Below are 18,978 nucleotides of genomic sequence, written 5' to 3'. Positions count from 1 at the left end.
ATGAGGAATAATGCTTTGTGAGGGGATTTCAGCTTCTACATCTTTTTAGGGTGAGATTCAAACACTTGTGTTTCTCAAAACTGCAGTTCTACATGTTCCATAAAATTCACCTACACTAAAACAAGACCCTGAATTGCAAGCCAGCTCGTGCCCGGCTTCCTTAAGGGAATAAGAAGAGCTCATGTCTGTAAAGAATATTGTCACTGCGTAGCCACTGATTTACACTAAAAATAAAAGCTCATCAGATGCTTAATTCACCTTCATCTTTGAGCATCATCTCCTTATTTCACCCTTGGTGACACCCTCTATACTTCTGTTTGTTTTTTACCAGATGACCACTGCATAACAGTTTTCACACCGATCACTTAGTCTCCTGCAAACTCGTGAACATCAGGTTCTTACCCTTCTAGTCTTCTGGAAGAGTTAAGAGAAGAACATGGGAAATGCCTTTAGCATGTGATTATTAGGAGTTCAGAGTTATCAGCTGATCTTTTATATCATCATTCAAAGCAATGTTTCCAAATTTAAGATTATCAAAAACTCAGTGAGCTGCTATTAGGTTCTCCAGAGCCCTAATGAAAACCCATTAGAGTTAAAACATACTGTTCTGAAGACGCCACTACATTACTGCAAAAATGTATTCATTATGTATTAAAAAAAAAAAAAAAAAAATCACACTATCTCTGTAGCAATGCATATTTATCTTTCTATTTCTGTCCATCTCCAGAAAGAATACCAGAGTCTATTAATCCATGAGAGGTGAGGAACAACGAAAATCTCCAGTGGTTTCAACCAGATGCACAATTAGGAAAGAACATATCGCTTCCAAAATGTGTCATACAAGTTACGCATGCCAGTATGTATTATCTTTGTAAAAACCTCTATATGCTATTTACAGTGTAATATTAAACAGAAAAGGATCTCAAATAGGTTTTTATAGCTTTAAACAGATAAATAAAAAACTAAGCAGAAGACAGTTGCTGTACAACATACCTCATCCTTAACACTGCTGCCATTTCCTAACAAAAAGGTGTTGTTTATACAGCATTTATAATAAACCTTGACTTATAGCTATTATTTCCTAATCGTTTTCCTAATATCTTGTGCCCTGTGTCCTTTGATAGCATTTTTTATGACACTAGAGCAGGGAAAGCCACCTCCCTGCCGGGGCTCACTGTGGATCTCAGACACCAGCTAATGCATATCCCTCGCCAGTGGATTACTTCTCAAGCACCCTTGATATCAAATGTTTGAAAACCCAAGTGCTAGCATAACTAAATACAGCTAAAAAGTACTTCAGTTTCTCACATTTAATGAGCTGCCAACCCTTCAATAATTTTCTTGTGGAGCACAGAGACATTAATGACAAATAATAGAGAGCAATTAATTAAGTGACATGATATTCAGTAAAAGTAAATAGTTACTTAAACATAAACCAAAACCAACATAAAATGGCTGTACTGAGCCACACCAAAAGTTCATCCAGCCATGTCTGCTGTTTGACAGCTGTCAGTAACAAAAGTCTCAGAAAGCGTTCAAGATTCATGCAAGCGTAAAATGCTTATTTCATATGACACTCTTCCAGTCGTTACCACCTTGGGGGCTTCTGGTACCAGGGATTGCATTTTCGACCACAGTCACTAAAGCAGATTGCATCTAACACCTTCCTGGATTTTTCTTAGGTAAATATGTCTGCTAACTTCAAAAACTCACAAATCCTGAAAAAAGAAATATTATATTAAATTACCAGTGATTCACAATCTGGACGATTGTAACAGACTGGAAATGTCCTACGTGAAATTACAATTCTCTACAAATAATAGAGACAATAGGATTTTATGACACTGTGTGCAAAAATACATGCATGGTTGTAACTGGATATGCACTTACATGAGGCTACATATACACATGTAGAGATGCTTAACTGCACGCTCAGAAGTCTTGTTAGTCTTGATGGAGAAAGCTCTAGGCTGTATTTCCAGGATGCTCTCAAATAACTAGAACATATGCGAGAAGCTAAACCTTTGATGGCTTATTTCATCATCCAGTTTTAATTCCTGCATTAGTGGTGAGTCAATTACAATATATATATATATTTTATTATAATACATCCTCAAAATTACTTAGGCTACTGTCTGGAATTCACCATTTTAAATAAGTCTCAGATGACAGTCATACCAGGCAACAGTGATATAGACTTGACTTTAAAATACACAAATACAGCAAAAATATTGTTTTCCTGCGTTTTGTGCAATGTCCTTCAACAAATACATTTTGACTGCATTCTCCTGCATTTCAAAGTGATCTACATTGTAAGTGTACACAAGCAAACAGCTTTGCATACAAAATTATTCAATAAAGTTTTTTAAAATGTCTTTCAGAGTAGTTTATTACCTCCATGCATGTTAAAAACAGTTCACATGTAAAACTATAAATACTGAATATTTGAAGCAATTCATTTAGTGTGGAACCTGGAAAAAATCACCGGCTGAAATGTATCTTTAAAAAGCAGTCAGAATAATGAGTAATTAAAACCAGGGAAAGTTCACTAACAAGTTGCAAGAGAATGAGCTAAATACTATGAATATGTTCTTTGCTCTCTATTCTTTCTCTTTCCCTTCTCCCAGTTACTTTGCATAGCATTTTACCTACCTTGAATTACATTTTATAACAATTATGCATACAAAATATTAATCCTTCAATTTAGCATACTATAAGACCCCACAAAAGATGTCATTCCAAAGAAATTCTCTCCTTGTGTTTCACCTACCTTTTTTGTTTGTTTGTGTTGGTTTTGGTTTTGTCCTGGAATAGATTACATTCCAGGACAAGTGCATCAGTTTTCAATGCTAAACTCATAACTCTGAATGTGGGAATGATATATTATGAATTAGCAACTCAGCTGAAAAATCCAAACTGTGTTCACACTGAACTTGCTGGAAACCCCCAGTTCCAGCATGTTTGCAACCTCTGCACTGTCAGGGGCATCTGCTCAAGGCACTGGACAAGCCCTCAGGGCTCGGACAGCCTCCTGACTGCCCCAGGAGGAAGCGATGCTTGGGGGACTCACCTGAAGCACAGGTCTGACAGAAGCTGACTAAATCTAGGCAAAAGATAAGGGTAATAGATAAGGATAAGGTAAGATAAAAACCAAGGAGAAAGACTCCCAAAAAACATGCAAAGTTCAAGTTGGAGCCGACTGGCTTCACCATATCAGCTCCATTCCTGCACTCAGCTTCCATCTCATACTTAGGATCATAAAATGTTGTAGTATCTTTCTGAGTAACAGATGTTATTTGGCTTATACAATGGCTTCAAGTACCAGATTGCAATGACTTACAAGAATCAGAGTACAGTATGTTTCTCTAATACTTGGCAATTTGTGAAGCTGAAAATATGAAATATCATAGAAACCAACGTACATCAATTTTTTTAATGGTAATTTGCTGTATAGGAAACTGTAGGGTTTTATTGGGCTTTCGTATTTCAGAAACATCTATTCATTACTTTCTAAAAGGAGAGATCTGTGTTGCATTTGAAGCTGGTGGATTTACGTTACCCTTTCAGAGCACTTGCATGAACAGAGCCCATTGCTGGCAGCCCCCCCCCCCCCCCCCCCCCCCCCTCCTCACGAAGAAAGGTTCACTCACAGTCCTGTATCTGAAACCGTGACAGCACAAGGGAACACCATTCGGGCTGCAAATCTTGAATGTGTTGGGAAAACCCCAGGATATCTGGGACTGGTCCTTCCTTCCAAGTAATCCCACAGACCACAACTGAGAGCATCCACATTTTGGAGGTAAAAATCCTGCCTCTCCTAAAGATGCTTTTTCCCCCTGATCCTTCTTCCCCACATCTTTCCTGCACCAGGACCTTACTGTTGAGTAGCAAACACTACAGCAGCTACAAAACTATCCCCATTTCAGTTCCCAGGCAGAGGAGACTCTAACCCCTGTGCACCACACAGTCCGGAGGGTGGCTGTGCTATAAACAGATGCATAGCCTCCGGATTTGCATCGCCTGGACAGCACGTCGTGGTTTAATTAGCATTTAAATTCCAAAGGTTCAGAATAAAAACAGAGTGCTGCAATGTTTTCTCAGGCTGCACCACACAGTCTCTATATTTTATGACACAGTTAAAACAGCATAAACAGTAATATATTACAAATTGTGTACACGGAGGGTAGGGCCCCGCATCGTGCCATACAAGTACGCTTAGGGAATAAAAACTGTCAGCAGATAATCTGAAACTGTATGTAGCTCTTCAAGTATTTTACTTGAAAGCAAAAAGTTAAGCCAAAGTAGAAGCAACTTAAAATATTTTGATAGATAACAAATAATAAAAGGACAACGGAAAAAGTGAATACATTTTGGACTCAAGCATTATGCAATCGAAGTAGTTACAAGCTAGTGGATTTATAGGAACTATAGAATACTATAAAAATGCATATGTTTATATCAGTAGAAAGGAAGGTGCAGAAGGCATAAGTGAATAAAATTTTGCATGTTATAATTGTTTCTACAAAAGACTGAAAACTTCGTATCAAATGACAGCTGTCTTTTTCCCTGAGAAGCAGACGTCTCACTAGCTTCACCACCTTTATTCAGCTGTCAGCAGGCAGCGTGGTTCCTTTGGAGCATTTTGAGTTATCCACAATCATACTTTTAATTTATTTTTTTTACATGTAGATGAGTAATATGTTTTTCTAATTGCAGCTATAAATTTAAAAATTATCAAGAAATATATTCTTTAGTACCATAAATTGGCGTGTTGCCATCTATGCAAGATGTTACCAGGCTGTTACAATAATTTAATTTTTATTAAAGACACATTCTTTTAGCAACGTTCTCTTTGCCTGGGATAAACAGATTTGGCTATACCAATTCTACCTATTTACATATACCGTAACAGGGAGGGAAAGACTATAAATCTCTTTCCACATTTTGAAGAAAGGTACACTGAAATCAGGAAAACTTGGCAAATTTTTTCCTGGAAAGGAAGCAGCACAGGAGGCAAAGCCTCCTTTGCCATCCTATAAGCAGTAGTAAAATTCCTGCTGAGGACCTACAGAAAAGATGGAAATATGCAGAGAAATAGTCCTTCAGGAGACGAAAGAGCTTCTCAGCTTGTGGAGGTACCCCTCATCCACAAAGCTCATGGAGTGTGAACATATGCAAGCAGGATCCCAAGGAGATCCCTGATTGCTCATACACTAAGCATAAGGAAAGATGTAACTCACTGCTGTTGGCAGCTTTATTTGTAATGCATAAGTGCATAAATGAAAGGAGACATTTCCCTTATACTCGCTGCCCAACTTCTCATCATGCAGTACCTTAAGCACGCTTCTTTAAGATGCGCTGATGCTACTTCAAGGTAAGTGTTACTAGCATATTTTTGTTGCAGCTACAAGTGACATGACATGTATTATCCTCACAATCCCAATCCAGAAACAAATTTGCTGTTGCTACAAACAACAGCAGGAGCCAATCAGCTCTGAATGTGATTTTAGAACATCAAAAAATTTGAAACCCAGAGCCAGATTTGAAAATGTATTTAAACATTGAGTCTGAGTACATCATTTACAGACAAGAGAGCATGGAAGTAATGTAAGACCTTTAAGCCCACATACTTAAAAAATATTTGAATACCTTATTACTCAATGTATTAATTGAAAAGAAAGAGCAGAGCAATTAGGCAAAGGATGTAGAGAAATTCTCATGGCTTAAAATAAGTGACATAGAGAGATTGCTACTCTTATCAGTACCAGTACTACTACTTATTAATACTGAAGACACAGCAGTACCTTATGGTCTGTAGGAAAATCCAAGCACTTTGTTCTAACAATGTTCTAACATACTGAAAAAAACTCAATTTATGGTGAGAGAAAATTGATAACAAATATTTCATTCTGTGGTTAGATTTTACATCCTATAACTACTAAAGGATTAACAATCATCATTTAAAAATTACAGTGCAAACAAGAGATATATTGCTAGCAATCAGTGGTTGACTTGTAATAGGAAGTATTTTTAAAAACCCAGTAAAATGTAATGAGTGAACTCGAGTTGCCCACCAGTAGTACTGCTGGCCTCCTGTGAGAAGGCTGTCATTCTGGAGACTCACAGGCTATTTATAGTGGCCATTTATTGGAAAGATTTTCTATAAAACCATGCAAAAAAACCTCCTAATGTTTAGTAAGGAATCTCTCAAGACACTGCTTCCTCTGTGAGGCATCAGATCATGCAATTAGCACATCCATTACTCAGAAGATAAACAGTTTTCCTGAAGTGCTTGCTTAGCCAGGATTTTACTTGCCAAAGAGTTTTAGCTCTTATTATATTCTTCATGCAAAAGATAATTATTTGGAGCTGTATCACTTCAAAAAAGTCTTTTATAATCTCCCATGTTTCCTTTTTTTCTCTTATGTGTATATAAGAAAGAATATTTGTCATAAGAAAGATGGTGAAACCAAACCTATACATCCTTCCATTTTCATAGGTTTTTTGAAGATGCCCTTTACTGGGAGTATCATGCATGTCTCATAGGAAATAGCTGGCAAATGGCTACAACAATCCTTACAGTCCCAGAACGGAATGTACTGTTTATTCACTGAACTTCGCTCACTATATCCCATTTAACACCTCAACATTTCAAAGAACAATTCAGCCCCCTATTTAATGTGAGAGAAAAATTGTGATGAACAGGACTCCAAGTGGAAGCAGAGAAGTCTTTAAAGTCAGATCTCTGATCTTCGCTCTTCCTGCTTCCTTAGCACTACTGCAATGGTTTAATTATTCAGGAAAGCAGTGAGCTGATGTGTTTTGCCTTGAAAGCAGAGGTGTCTCCACTTATATAAGCCAGCTCACAGGACCTCTTCCTTCACTCCAGCTCAGTCACAGGAAGAGCTAACTTAATAGGTTTATCATCATCAGAAACCCAGCATTTGAGAATTGCCTCTATCAAATTCTTCACTGGGAGCCAAGCTGGCTGTGGTTTCAGGAGAAGTGCACTGGGTTGGGGTAGAAGCAGTCCACATCTTCGTAGGCAGAAGCGTTGTTCACCCTGTGGCCAGCCAAATCCCTCTGCCAAAACAAACCCCAAGGGAACCAGCCCCAGGAGAACCAGCCCCAAAAGCTGCGCATGTGCACAAAATTTCCAAGGCAAATTGACACTGAGCTTACCCTAAGGAAGCAAACTTCTCTCCCTTTTTGGAGAGAAAGAGAGGAAAAGAAAAAACAAACCACCACAAAAACAAAACCAAAACCGAAACCCTAGTAAAACATAAATCATGTACTGATGATGCTCAACTTAGAAATTTCTAATAGACATTGCCAAAATAGCAGACAGAAGGAATGAAAGGTTCTGACTTTTCCTTTACAAAAACAATAAAAGCATGAGAAATTGCACATTTGCAGATATTTTAAACATATATAACACAAAAGCACAAAACATAAAGCATATTAAAGTATCATAAATTCTTGGTAAGACTTAAAGAGCTTAAAACTTCAATTAAGAAAAAAAGTTTTGTTCATTAAGCTGAATATTTTGGACTTCAAGTGAATCCATGTAAGTAGGAAGACCATTACAGTGACAAAAAAAGGCAGATTTTATCAAAGTATTACTTAAAGAAAATCGAGCCAAGGACTATATGCAGACCTCCCAGTATAAAGCCAAATCTTTTTCTTTTTCCTAATCTAAAGCATTTCCAAAAAAATATCCTGCTAAAATGTTCAAAATTGGAATTCATTGTATTAAGAAAATCTTTGTTCTTAATAAAAGTATTTACTACATGTAAAAACATAATGTACATAAAAAGTGCAATTCCAATGTCTAGCTTTATTTTTCATTCCCAGACTCATTTATTTTTGCAGCTACTTCAAATTCAATTTAAAAAGGGACAAATTAACTAGGACTTTGTGTAATGGGACTTTATGCACAACACTATCTTAGAGACTTTACACAGGGTCTAATCTACGTAGAAATATCACTTTCTTTGTTACCCAGTAAAATTCTCAGTACCTCAAAGCTTCTATTTAAAACTGCAATATTTTCTGATGTAGACTGATTTTAGTGGTAAGGTTGCTTAAGAACAGGCATGCACATTACACCCCTAGCAAAGTTATTCCTTAAAGAATAGATGGTGGAAGCTGATGAAGCAATCTACATTTTAACGCATTTTTGCTGCAAAATGCATATATTCCTACTACAAAGCTCTGTTAGTGATGCTGGAACTATTTTCTGTTCTTCCAGCTTTCTGTGTAAATTTACTTGCCGTAAGGGCAGCAGACCACTTTGCTAGCCAGGAGCGTACCCACAGCTGTACAGTGTATTTCCACTGAACCATCAGCCAAACGGCCAAAACTAAAAGGTCATTCCAGTGAAATCTGAACTGATGTAACAGCCATTCTTCTTTAATTCCGCTAACTTTGTTCATGGACTGAACAACACCATGCCTACAGCCAACTGACAGGAATTCTAACCTGATTAAATGTCCCAGTATGTTTTAATACCCTTAAATGGAATTTTTATGGCCTGTTCTGCATGCATATTATTAATACAGAACCATCAAAGAAACCACAGACACACATAATAGCTCACCAATTTGTAGCTAGGCACTTTTGACCTTGAAAAATCAGCTGTCTTTCAGATTAATGCAGCTATGTTTTGGGCAGGATAAAGAAAAAGCTATAAAATTATCACGCTTATTTTTGTCACATGTCAGCACTGCAGTAAGGAATAAAGGGCACGCTGCTGGCTTTTTATTGATATTGCCATCAACCTCTGACATCTGAATTAGAATCTGGGAGACCTATTTCTAATAAAAATCCACTTAGACATTAACATTTCAGCTGCAGCCAGTCTCGAGCCGCAGTGCTGGTGGAAGGTGGTGTTCAGCCTGACTCCCCCACCCCCACATTTCCTCTCCCTTGCAGAAGACCCTAAAGCACTTAAAAAACAGCTTGAGTTTGGACCACAACACCCACCTATGGACCGGGTCAAAAGCTCTTCTGGGGGAAGAGGCGGTGAAGGAAAAGGACAAGTGGAAGGTACCGATACCATTCCCATCTGTAAAAGGGGTGGCAGCATACGCAGTGTACTGGCCATAAATTTATAATGGTTGAAACATTCAGGGAACAGAAACGTGTACTTTGGGAATAAGTTTACCAATTAATACTTTGGGAAAAATATGGACCAAACAAGGATGAAGGCTGTTAAAAAAGGGGAATTGTCATACTAGACAGAAGCCACTAATGGGATTTCTGAAGGACTGGTCCTAGGATTTGAGACAGGGGGATGCTCTCTAAGGTAAGAGGAATTGCAAATCATTTCAGAGTGCAGAACAACCTTTCCTTGTATAACTGAAGAAATAGCCCGGACAAGACAGCCTTACAAACAGGTTTTTAATATTTCCCCCCCACTTTCAGTATCAAATGGCTTGCTATTGGTTATTTCTGAGGAGCCTCTCCCCTTGGAGCTGCATAAATAACCAAATGTACCTCTGAACAGATATACTGGTCTTCCATTTTCAAGTTATATATATACACACATATATATACATATATATATAACTTGGGAAAAAATGTATATATTCCATACATATATATATATATATATATATACTGGTCTTCTATTTTCCAGTAAAATGCTCAGGCCACTGGGGTAAGGGTACAGGAACGATCTCTCATGCTTTCAGAGAAATACTTCTTGTATCACCAAAGTGAAGATAGAAGCTTGAACTTTCAATTTACCATGGCATTTAACTTAAAGAGTGTGCTTTAATTACTATGGACTTGATCTAGTTATCAATATTATTTACTTAAATACTTGGCACTAGGATAAACTTATGAAGGGATTTAATTTTTTACCAGATTTCCAAATACTTTTAACCAGCCTGAACCTACATTTTTTATTGCAAGAATATGTTCCTTCAGAAAGCAAAACCAAGAAGAGTTCTTCCCCACGTTCTCTTCTTTTTAACAGACCTGTTTGGAAAATTAAGTAAACCACTATTCATATATATACTTATTTTTGACGTAGACGTTCAGTCTCCATTTTCTTCCTTTTGTCTTTACTAGATTTGTTGGGAAACAGCGAAAGTGAGAAGATTCTGCTTCTCCTGGTCTGGCTTTTTATCCTTTAGTCTTTAGAGAATATAATAAAATGAAATACCAATAAAACAAACAAACAAAAAAAAACCCCAAACCCAAGAACAGTATGAGAAATACTCCCACACAGGGCTTTGACTGCTCTTTCTAGCTTGATTAGCAGCCTGTGCTACCCAATCAATTAAAAACCCAACCATGATAGACATCTTCCATTCATTTGTGTAATTACAATGTGGCATCCTGAAGAACCATTATCGTAACAGGTGACAGAATCCCTCCCACACATACTACTATTTACCCAAGCTTCCAATTATGTTAATTGTCTTTTAAAGGAGACGTTATCGGAGGAGGCACATACAAGCATTATTCACTACCAATATCAATATCTGACAAGGTGAAAATAGCTAGACCAGCACTACAAACCATCACATTTTCACCGACAAAAACATAGCTATTAAAAGCCAAGGGCAATACTAGTATCTCCCTCATGCTCTGAATTCTATCAAGTAAAAATTTGAAAATGAAATTAAAAGTTTAAGGTGCCCTTCTTGAAACACATTCAGGATTTTCTGAGAGATCTAGAAAGGCTTTGGAGAGGAGACCATTACTTAGCAAGGGTGATTTAGAGGCAGTGAAGGTGGAAACCAAAGTGTGAGCAACCAAACAAAATCCTGCAAGACTATAATTTATAAACCAGGAAAATCAAGCAACCTACACAAGCAGCAAAGACTCCTTACATACAAAAATCAATACTAACTGCTACTTTGTGATGCTCCTAAGTTTTGACTTTAGCTAAATGTCAGGCTCCTCCAAACACACGTTAATGATGTGAAAATCACCCAGTTCTCCAGCAATCATCTTCAACACCACCCTCATTAGAAGTGTCCCAGAAACAGCACCTGAACAACTTATCCTCACCAAAACAACCTTGTGATTGTGCCAAGAAGAATCAAGGGAAGGAGAAAACCCCACTCCCAGCTTACATGTAAACACCCGGCATGTTCCCACAAATCACGGCAGGCTGCCTAAAGGTTTCCAAGGCTCCATTTTGTCTCAGAAGACTCCTCTGTTCTCTTAGAGACTATTTTCCCAGAGCAGAACAGAAACAAACGGTCTGGAAAAACACTTCTGCTCCATTAGTGAAACGACATATTGAACGATGCAATGAAATATGCACCGTCCTTCCAAGCAGAGGTGTACTGCTGCAGCTAGAATTACCACCACACTACCCAAAGACTTCTGAAAAATGAAAATAGCACAAGGAGACAAGGGACAGAATCCAAGTCTTTCCAACACAACACGCGAGGGCTGTCATTTTTGTTGTTTTTAAAGAGACACCCCAATCATTACCTTGTTTCACTTTTCCCAAAGGAGAAGTGTTGAAACACATGAAAGGAATTCTTTGAGGATGAAATTGCACACAAAAAGGCAGTATCCAAGAGCCAGCCTAAAGCACTTTTCTGAACTGCCAGGACTTAACCACAAATGCTACAGGATAATCTTCCTTTCAGTATATTTCATATGGATGTAGCATCCTCATGACCAGCTATTCCTCTCTATCAGACCTCTACGGGTCCATGCTACTTGCTAATGTGGGTATACTGCCTTACGCATCCTTTTGACAAAAGGGGTTGAGTACATGTCGTGTGGCATTTTCTACAGATTTTCATTTCTTCATTTTCAGAGTTTTAAGGCTTGAAAAAATTTACCTCCTTAACCTAAAGATTTCAGCCAAGTTGAGTGCAAAATTCAGGCAGGCAAAGTGCACAGTAAAACTGTTTAACATCTGTATTAAAGCTTTCTGAAGCTCAGAGTAACTACAAGCTCATTAATCAATATAAAAGAGAGGTGGGAAAAGCAGTTGAATAATTGTGTAAAAAAATGTAAATTCCACGCTTCACAATAAAAAATAGGTCACATGTTTTACCCTCATGTTTAGCCAAGTAGAAGAAATAAGGCTGATGTTTTTCAATCATACCTCATAACAGATCAAATAAAGCTGACTAAAACTTACGTATTCATTTCCCTAAATCTCTATTTGTTCTTGTATTTGCACCTACTTGATATAACATTGGAAAGATGTTCATAAAAGTCTATATGGCCTAAGGGGTTTGGATTTCACAGTACACATAGACTCATTTCCAGAGCTAGCCCTGTTTGTAGAAAGAAACTCTTAGGAGTTGTTGGGTTTTTTCTTAGTTTCATTGTGCCTTCCCCAGCTGATCTCTAGGCTATGGTTAACATCCCTGCAAAGGGAAGAAAACACACTATCATGGATCTTTGAGATTAAGAGGAAATTATACTGTGCTGTCTTTTATCCCCATTAGTCCAACTTTGATCCTAAATTTGTGACAAACGCCATAATTCTATTCTGCAGCAAGAAACTTTGCTACGAGCACCCAGACTGCTTTTCCAGACTTCAGTGTGCATTTTCCTTATACTCCTCGACAATAATTCGGAAGCAAATGCTAAATGGGGTAAATACAGCTCAGCCATGTACCTGCACATAAAAGCTCAAGGTAACAGGAGGAACCTGAGGCTGGACTAACTGAATCAACTTCAGTAACACTGCTGCTGCAAGCACAACCCAGAGCCTAAACATAGAACGTTCACACAAGCTCTTGGAAAGGCTTTACCTACCATCTTCATACTCTGAAAGATATTAAAGAACTTTCTGGGAGACCTTAAGTCACTTTAATTATAATATAATCTGTTAGCAAACAGCACAAGCTATCTGAAGTGTATAATGTATATATAGATCTTTTTTATCTTTCACATAGCAATTACACTAAAACCAAAACATCTTAATACAAACAAATCAGTAACATCCATTTTGCTGAAATGGATAAAAACTCCAGTTATTTCAGATAAAAAGAGTTTCGGTCACTTTAAGCCTGCCAAAGGAAATTCTTATAAGACATGGAGAGAATCGCCTGTCATGGGTATGATAAACAGCGAACTGTAATGTGTCTAGGTGCTGGGCTTTACTTAAGAAACAATGAGATTAGAGCTTTTACCCTACCTCCTTCACACATCCACACCTGCTCCCTGCACCACTGTTTCAGTGCTAAATTCACTTGGTCTCCAGGTCCCTCCTCAGGAGGGAGTTCCAGGAAGGTTGGACAGAAAGTCACATCACACTGTGCCATGCAGCTGCTCACAGCTACCGGTCCTGGGTGCTCCTTTAGCACCTGTCTCCACAGATCCCTCTTCTCTCCAGGACCTTCTTCTACTTCCAAGATCTTTCCTACAGCCAGGTGGTTCATCCTCCTCTGCAGTCAGCCTCTTGTTTGGTGATTCTGTCTCATGTCCCTTTAGTCATGACAGAATTCAGCACACGCCTCTTTTGTTTAGTCCACGTCTTCACAAAGTTTACAACTAGCCTGGACTGGTAGCAGCTAGCAATCAACAGTTCCATTTTGGACATACATGCCCATACATATGCCCAACTATCTGCCTGCCTCTCCATCAGCATTTACAATTTAATCTAAATTATTTTTTTCCCCAAAAAAAGTGCCTTCACTTACACTCTGAATATTAGCTGTATTTGCTGTTTAATTTCTGATGGTGAATTTTTTTAGTTGCTTTTTTTCCCCTCTAGCACTACGGTAGAATCACACCAAAGTCCCATCTTAAATATCAATTTTAGCAATTCAAATTAAAATACTAAAAACTTGCACTGGCACGATATTGTTTTAGAGGAATTTTGGATTCTATTCACAGAAAAGTAATTAAGACTAGCATCTTATAGAGCATATGATTTATTTTCAAAAGTAAATAAAGGTGAACCTGAGTTATATGGACAGCAAAAGAATATTTCACTCCTTATCTCAGTAGAGAGCTGTGTTCCCATTATTGACAGAGCAATATCTTTGCAGGGCTCTAAAATGTGTAAGAGTTGCAAAGGAAGCAGGTTAAGTGATAGATTTGCTGAAACCATTCAGGCCAAAATAAGTATTTATCCATATGTTTAATCATACAATGCCTGACAAGTCAAAAGTCTAGTTTCTAGAGATAGCACTGATGTGAACATGCATCTGAATCATAATAAAAACTACCCTTAGCCTTGGAAAAAAAGACCTAAAACTGCTGCCAATAAATAGTGAAAATTGCAGGGGATAAGAAAATGGATTGTTTGAAGAGAAAAGAAGGTTCTTGCAGCACTGACAGACCCTGATTTCCATTGTACTTGCACCAGCTTTACACCAGCATAGCCTTCTTGACTTTGCTGGTGTTGTTTCCAATCCACAGCAATAAAAAAGAAACAGCATACAACGAAAACTAACTACAACCACTGTAATTAAGGGAGCAAGTTTCTGTATTAGGATGACACTGCTAAAGAACACTCAACTCAATGTAATCTCATGTTTTTCTTGAATTTTCTGTAAACATATTCTAAGAAAATGATATACCAGCAGCAAATAGAAAGATGTCTGAAAATTTGAATTTTTATGACCTAATGCTATGACCATCACAATAATTCATTTTTTTATTTCCCACACACACTTGGTAAGGAACAGAACATAAATTTATTCTACTATTGACTATTGTATTTCTTAACACTGAAAAAAGAATCAGATCACATGATACAGAAGTCTGCAAACACAGAAAGAGAATGATATTGCAATTTGCTGATGCTATAAAGAGGTTGGGTTCACCTTCCTTCCAAACACGCATGAAAAAGATTGTATGGCAGTCCTTTAACTTCCAAACTTTGGCAAAAGAGACCAGATCAATAAATAAGGTATTTAAGTTAAGTTATAAATACTATCAAGGTATTAATATAGTCTTTCATTTATAATTCAGCCCAAGACTATTTCTGCCTCCTAAACTTTTAATTACATTTCTGTCTGGTTTATTACAAGTTATCAAGTACCATCTTCCCATGCTTGTTTCTTCCAGAGAATTACAGGTACCAGTAGTACGGTGTCCTCTGGTTTTCCCTATCTGACAGGTATTTCTCCTTTGTTATTTTAAGGATGAAAAGACGGGAATTAAAATAATCCACAACAGCAATAAACTTAATAAAGGACTGTACTACATTTCCAACTTCATTTATAAATTATGTACTAACACATATTATATAAAGCCAAAACACAAAGAAGTGACCTAAAAAACTTCGCAATATAATGTGGGGGAAAGGTGCCACTTCCTATTACCAACAAACCAATTTCAGATTTAGCACCTGTTTTGCTCTATTTTATAAAATTAATTTTGTTTTTACTATACTAAATGTATGTAGATCCTTTTTGTGAAAATTGTCATCATGCCTCTGTTTCGCTAAAAGTGTAGCCAGGACAGCTGAGTGACTACCACAAGCTACATACATGATTTTTACCTCAGTCAAAGCAAGTGTGTCAGTGCTTATGCTTAATTATTAAGAACAGTGACCATCTGCATTCACAGATATGTAGAACAGATTGCACTTCAATTTTGAAAAGGAATTCATGGTTCTGTACTCCAAATTTCTTACCTGTTTTTTAAAAAGAAAACAAGACTGGACAAGTAGAGTCTGAGTTTTGTGTTGCAGTGCTGCTCTCCACCTACCTTACGTGTATTTGGCTGTTGCTGCTGCTATACTTCTGCTGACTTGATCCCTTCTTCCAGCCTTGAACTTATGCTTGCTTTTTCTGGAGGTTCAAAAATATTTCTTCCCACAGCAGAGTCTGTAAAAAATTAGAAAACAAAAATTATTAGAAAACAAAAATTATTAGAAAACAAAAATTATTAGAAAACAAAAATTAGAAAAATTGGGAAAAAAATTAGCAATTTCTTTTCTGATCTGGTCTTATTTAGTCACTCATAAAGGTGTACACTTCACTGGCTATTTACCAGGACACGGCTGCATCTCACAGGCTGCAGCTCAGCTGGGTGAAGGCAAAAAGGGAAATGCTCGCCTGCTGCTGTAGTTGCCAAAAGCACTTCTTTCACCTATTCCTCTTTTAGATAATTCAAAGCAGATACTGGCTAAAATAGCAAGCAAACAAGTGGACTAAAAATACTTTTAGCATACTATTAAGTACACATAGGTCTAGATTACAGAGAGAGTCCTGAAGGTTTGAGACCTGAATCCAGACTCCAAACCTCACCAGAGTTCAGTGCATCTCCAGTATCACTTGTGCTCCAGGGACTGGGGACCTAGAGAGGACTGCAGCGCAAGGGCTCGTTGGAATGCTATCAAAGCTACCAGAAACGAGAAGCATTTGATTTGGTACTTCTGTCCTACATGACCTCTAAATGTCTACTGTACACAAAATATGTGGCCAGTTTCCTGTTCTTATGTACTGTACCTAAACTTGTCTAGTACAGTCATAGAGTTTCACGTGTATTATTAGCATATATGTAAACAAAATATTTCTAAACAATTTTTTTTTTTTCATTCCAGCACCAAAACACATTTACAAATATTGGAAAAAAAGCATGGTGATTTTCTGGACCGTAACTCAGTGTCCCAGAACACAGTTATTAACAGTTAAAGGAGAACACGTAAATCTGGCTAACACCACTTCAGCAAATCAGCACTTAAGAGAAGCACATATGGTTCTGCCTTATGCCTGGCTGCACGCTGCCAACAGGAAGAATAGGAATGTGATTTAATGTTGGCACTTACTAGGAATCTTTTTTCTTCTTGGTTTTTCTTGGGGTTTTTTTGTTGTTGGGGGTTTTTTTTGTGGTTGGTTTTTTTGTTTGTTTTTTTTTTGTTAGTAGAAACTTGTTGCTTCATATCTCTGGCACAAGATGGACAAACTTTGAGTAGGATGACTAAGCTCCCAACACAAATAGGAAGCTCCGTTAAATGCATTTACAAAGTTTTATGTACCCCATTGAGATCAGCCCATCAACCAGCTACTGCACTGGTTTAACTCTGAGAAACCCGGGAGCCAGGTCACTTATTTGCAAGAAAAAATAAGTAGAGGCTTTTACCTTTGCAATGCAGAGCGCCAGTCAATTAAACACTTCAGGATCAAAAGCAGCATTGAGCTGTAAAATCATTATCCCAGTCTCTCCCGGTAAGGATACACATATCCAGTCAAAGCAGTAAAGTACGCAGAGCAATTACATGGGACCGAAGCTCTGCTCGCTCACGGAGAGGCTGGCTACCACCGCTACTGAAGGTGGAAAGCAGGCTGCTTTCCTCCTGGCTACAGCCTGGGGTGTTACACACACTTTATCATCCCTCAGCCCTACTCTTGTTATATGCAAGTGGCACTGGTTTATCAATCTTACTTTCTTGTACAGTACCTGCAGTAAAAGCAATCAAAATTTTGGATGTAACATAGGCTTGTTGAAGACTAGCAGAGAGGAAAGAAAGTATACTCTTAAAAATACTTGATACTCAGTGGAAGTTTATTTCCTTAATGCTTCTGCAGTCACAGCAGCAAAGCTGACCCTGCAAGAAATGCTCCCTTAGCCCAAGAGCCCTTCCAAGTCCCATCAATTCCAGAAAAGACTAAGTCTGCATCATCACGCGGTCATCTTAGCCCTTGGACTAAGTCTGGTAATCCATTGCTGCTCTGTGGGAAAGATTACCATAAATGAACTTTCTGTGCAAACATTTATTAGCAGTGAATCCATGTGACCGGAGAATACAAAAACTTTTATGTAGAACTGACAATACATTAAGATTTTCAGTTTGTATCGGCATCTGCCTCCAAGTTGTCAGGAAAAAAAACCTTACTCTTGGAAGCTCTCAGTTGATAGGTAAGATTTTAAAGAAAGGGAAATTCTATGCAGTCATATATTAATATTTTTAATTTAAATTAGCTCACAGGTAAATACCCTCCTTTATCTGCCTTCTTCTTTTAAATAATCAACTTTAAATATTTATGATCCACCAAAGGATTTATGAAACTGAGCTAAACCTGGTAGAAGTCTTTATAATGCCATTTGATTTGTCAGAAATTTTAAAATAACCTGAAGAAAATGAAGGAATTTCCATTAACAGTGGATCACTGCTTTAGGGCTCCCAGATCCTCAATACTGTGGCTGAGTTTGCAGCTTTGGAGCTGACATACAGGAATTCAAAATTTGAGAGGATGCAGGCGAACGTATTGGCTATCATTTAAGTTCTAATAAGCTCTTTTCCCTGATGACTGCACACATTGTGCAGAGGAAAAAAATACTTAATACAAGAAGATAGGCTAAAGCAAAATCATTATTCTTTATCCTGACTCAGACATGACTTCTTTAGGATATTGTGAGACACACTTTGTATGTGTGGTCCCAGTTCTAATTAACACCCCTGGCAATTACTGATTTTAATATTGCTGTACTATTTTAGCTCAAGCCCAAGCTGCCTAAGAGATTTCTTTTTTCCCTGTTTTGTTTCCCAAATTAACAGTTGCTGCTGTCTTGCCAACGGACCACATATTCATTTGCTGCAGCTTCACCGTCTGTGTACAAAGCTCTGAGTTCAATGGTTTGGTTGTGCTGACAGTTCACACCGGTTCTGAACAAAACTATGTTTTACGAGTTTGTATTTCTTTTAAATAAATCACCTGCATGGAGCTACGATGGTAATGCCGTAGGTAAAGTCTCCAAGACACGGACATTGTTTCCATGTGGTGGACAAAGATCTGGGTTTTCCTTGCCCTGTGAACACCATGATGCTTTTCCCCCATGTACTTTTGGTATTCCTTAAGACGATGGACTACAGCTCTCCTGGATCCTCAATTCCATTTCTGGCTACAAGTGTGCTCTTAGGTATCCCCCACTACTCACCCAAACTGCACCAGACAAGCACCACAACTTTGCACCCAGCCTCTTGAAACACTAAGACACTTCAGTTAGACACTAAAGTATTAACACATCATCCACAGGGAGGGAAAAAGCCAAGAAATAGGAAGCAATAGTAGAGATCAGGCATAAGAA

General features: G+C 37.9%; 1 long non-coding RNA gene across 1 annotated transcript in view; it reads right to left on the bottom strand.

Annotated features, from left to right (window-relative positions):
- The window catches only part of LOC308068655, a 63,157-nt gene that overhangs the window by 14,175 nt on the left and 30,004 nt on the right, over positions 1 to 18,978 (bottom strand). Inside the window, exon 2 of the long non-coding RNA XR_013930048.1 lies at positions 1 to 18,978. This exon is cut by the window's left edge and continues 14,175 nt beyond it; it is cut by the window's right edge and continues 16,292 nt beyond it. This is a non-coding gene — a long non-coding RNA (uncharacterized lncRNA).

Source organism: Falco punctatus, assembly GCF_963210335.1.
Source record: "Falco punctatus genome assembly, chromosome: 8".
NCBI classification, from domain to species: Eukaryota; Metazoa; Chordata; class Aves; order Falconiformes; family Falconidae; genus Falco; species Falco punctatus.
Note: the sequence above shows the minus strand (reverse complement) of the source record. Positions and strands in the feature narration are given on the sequence as shown.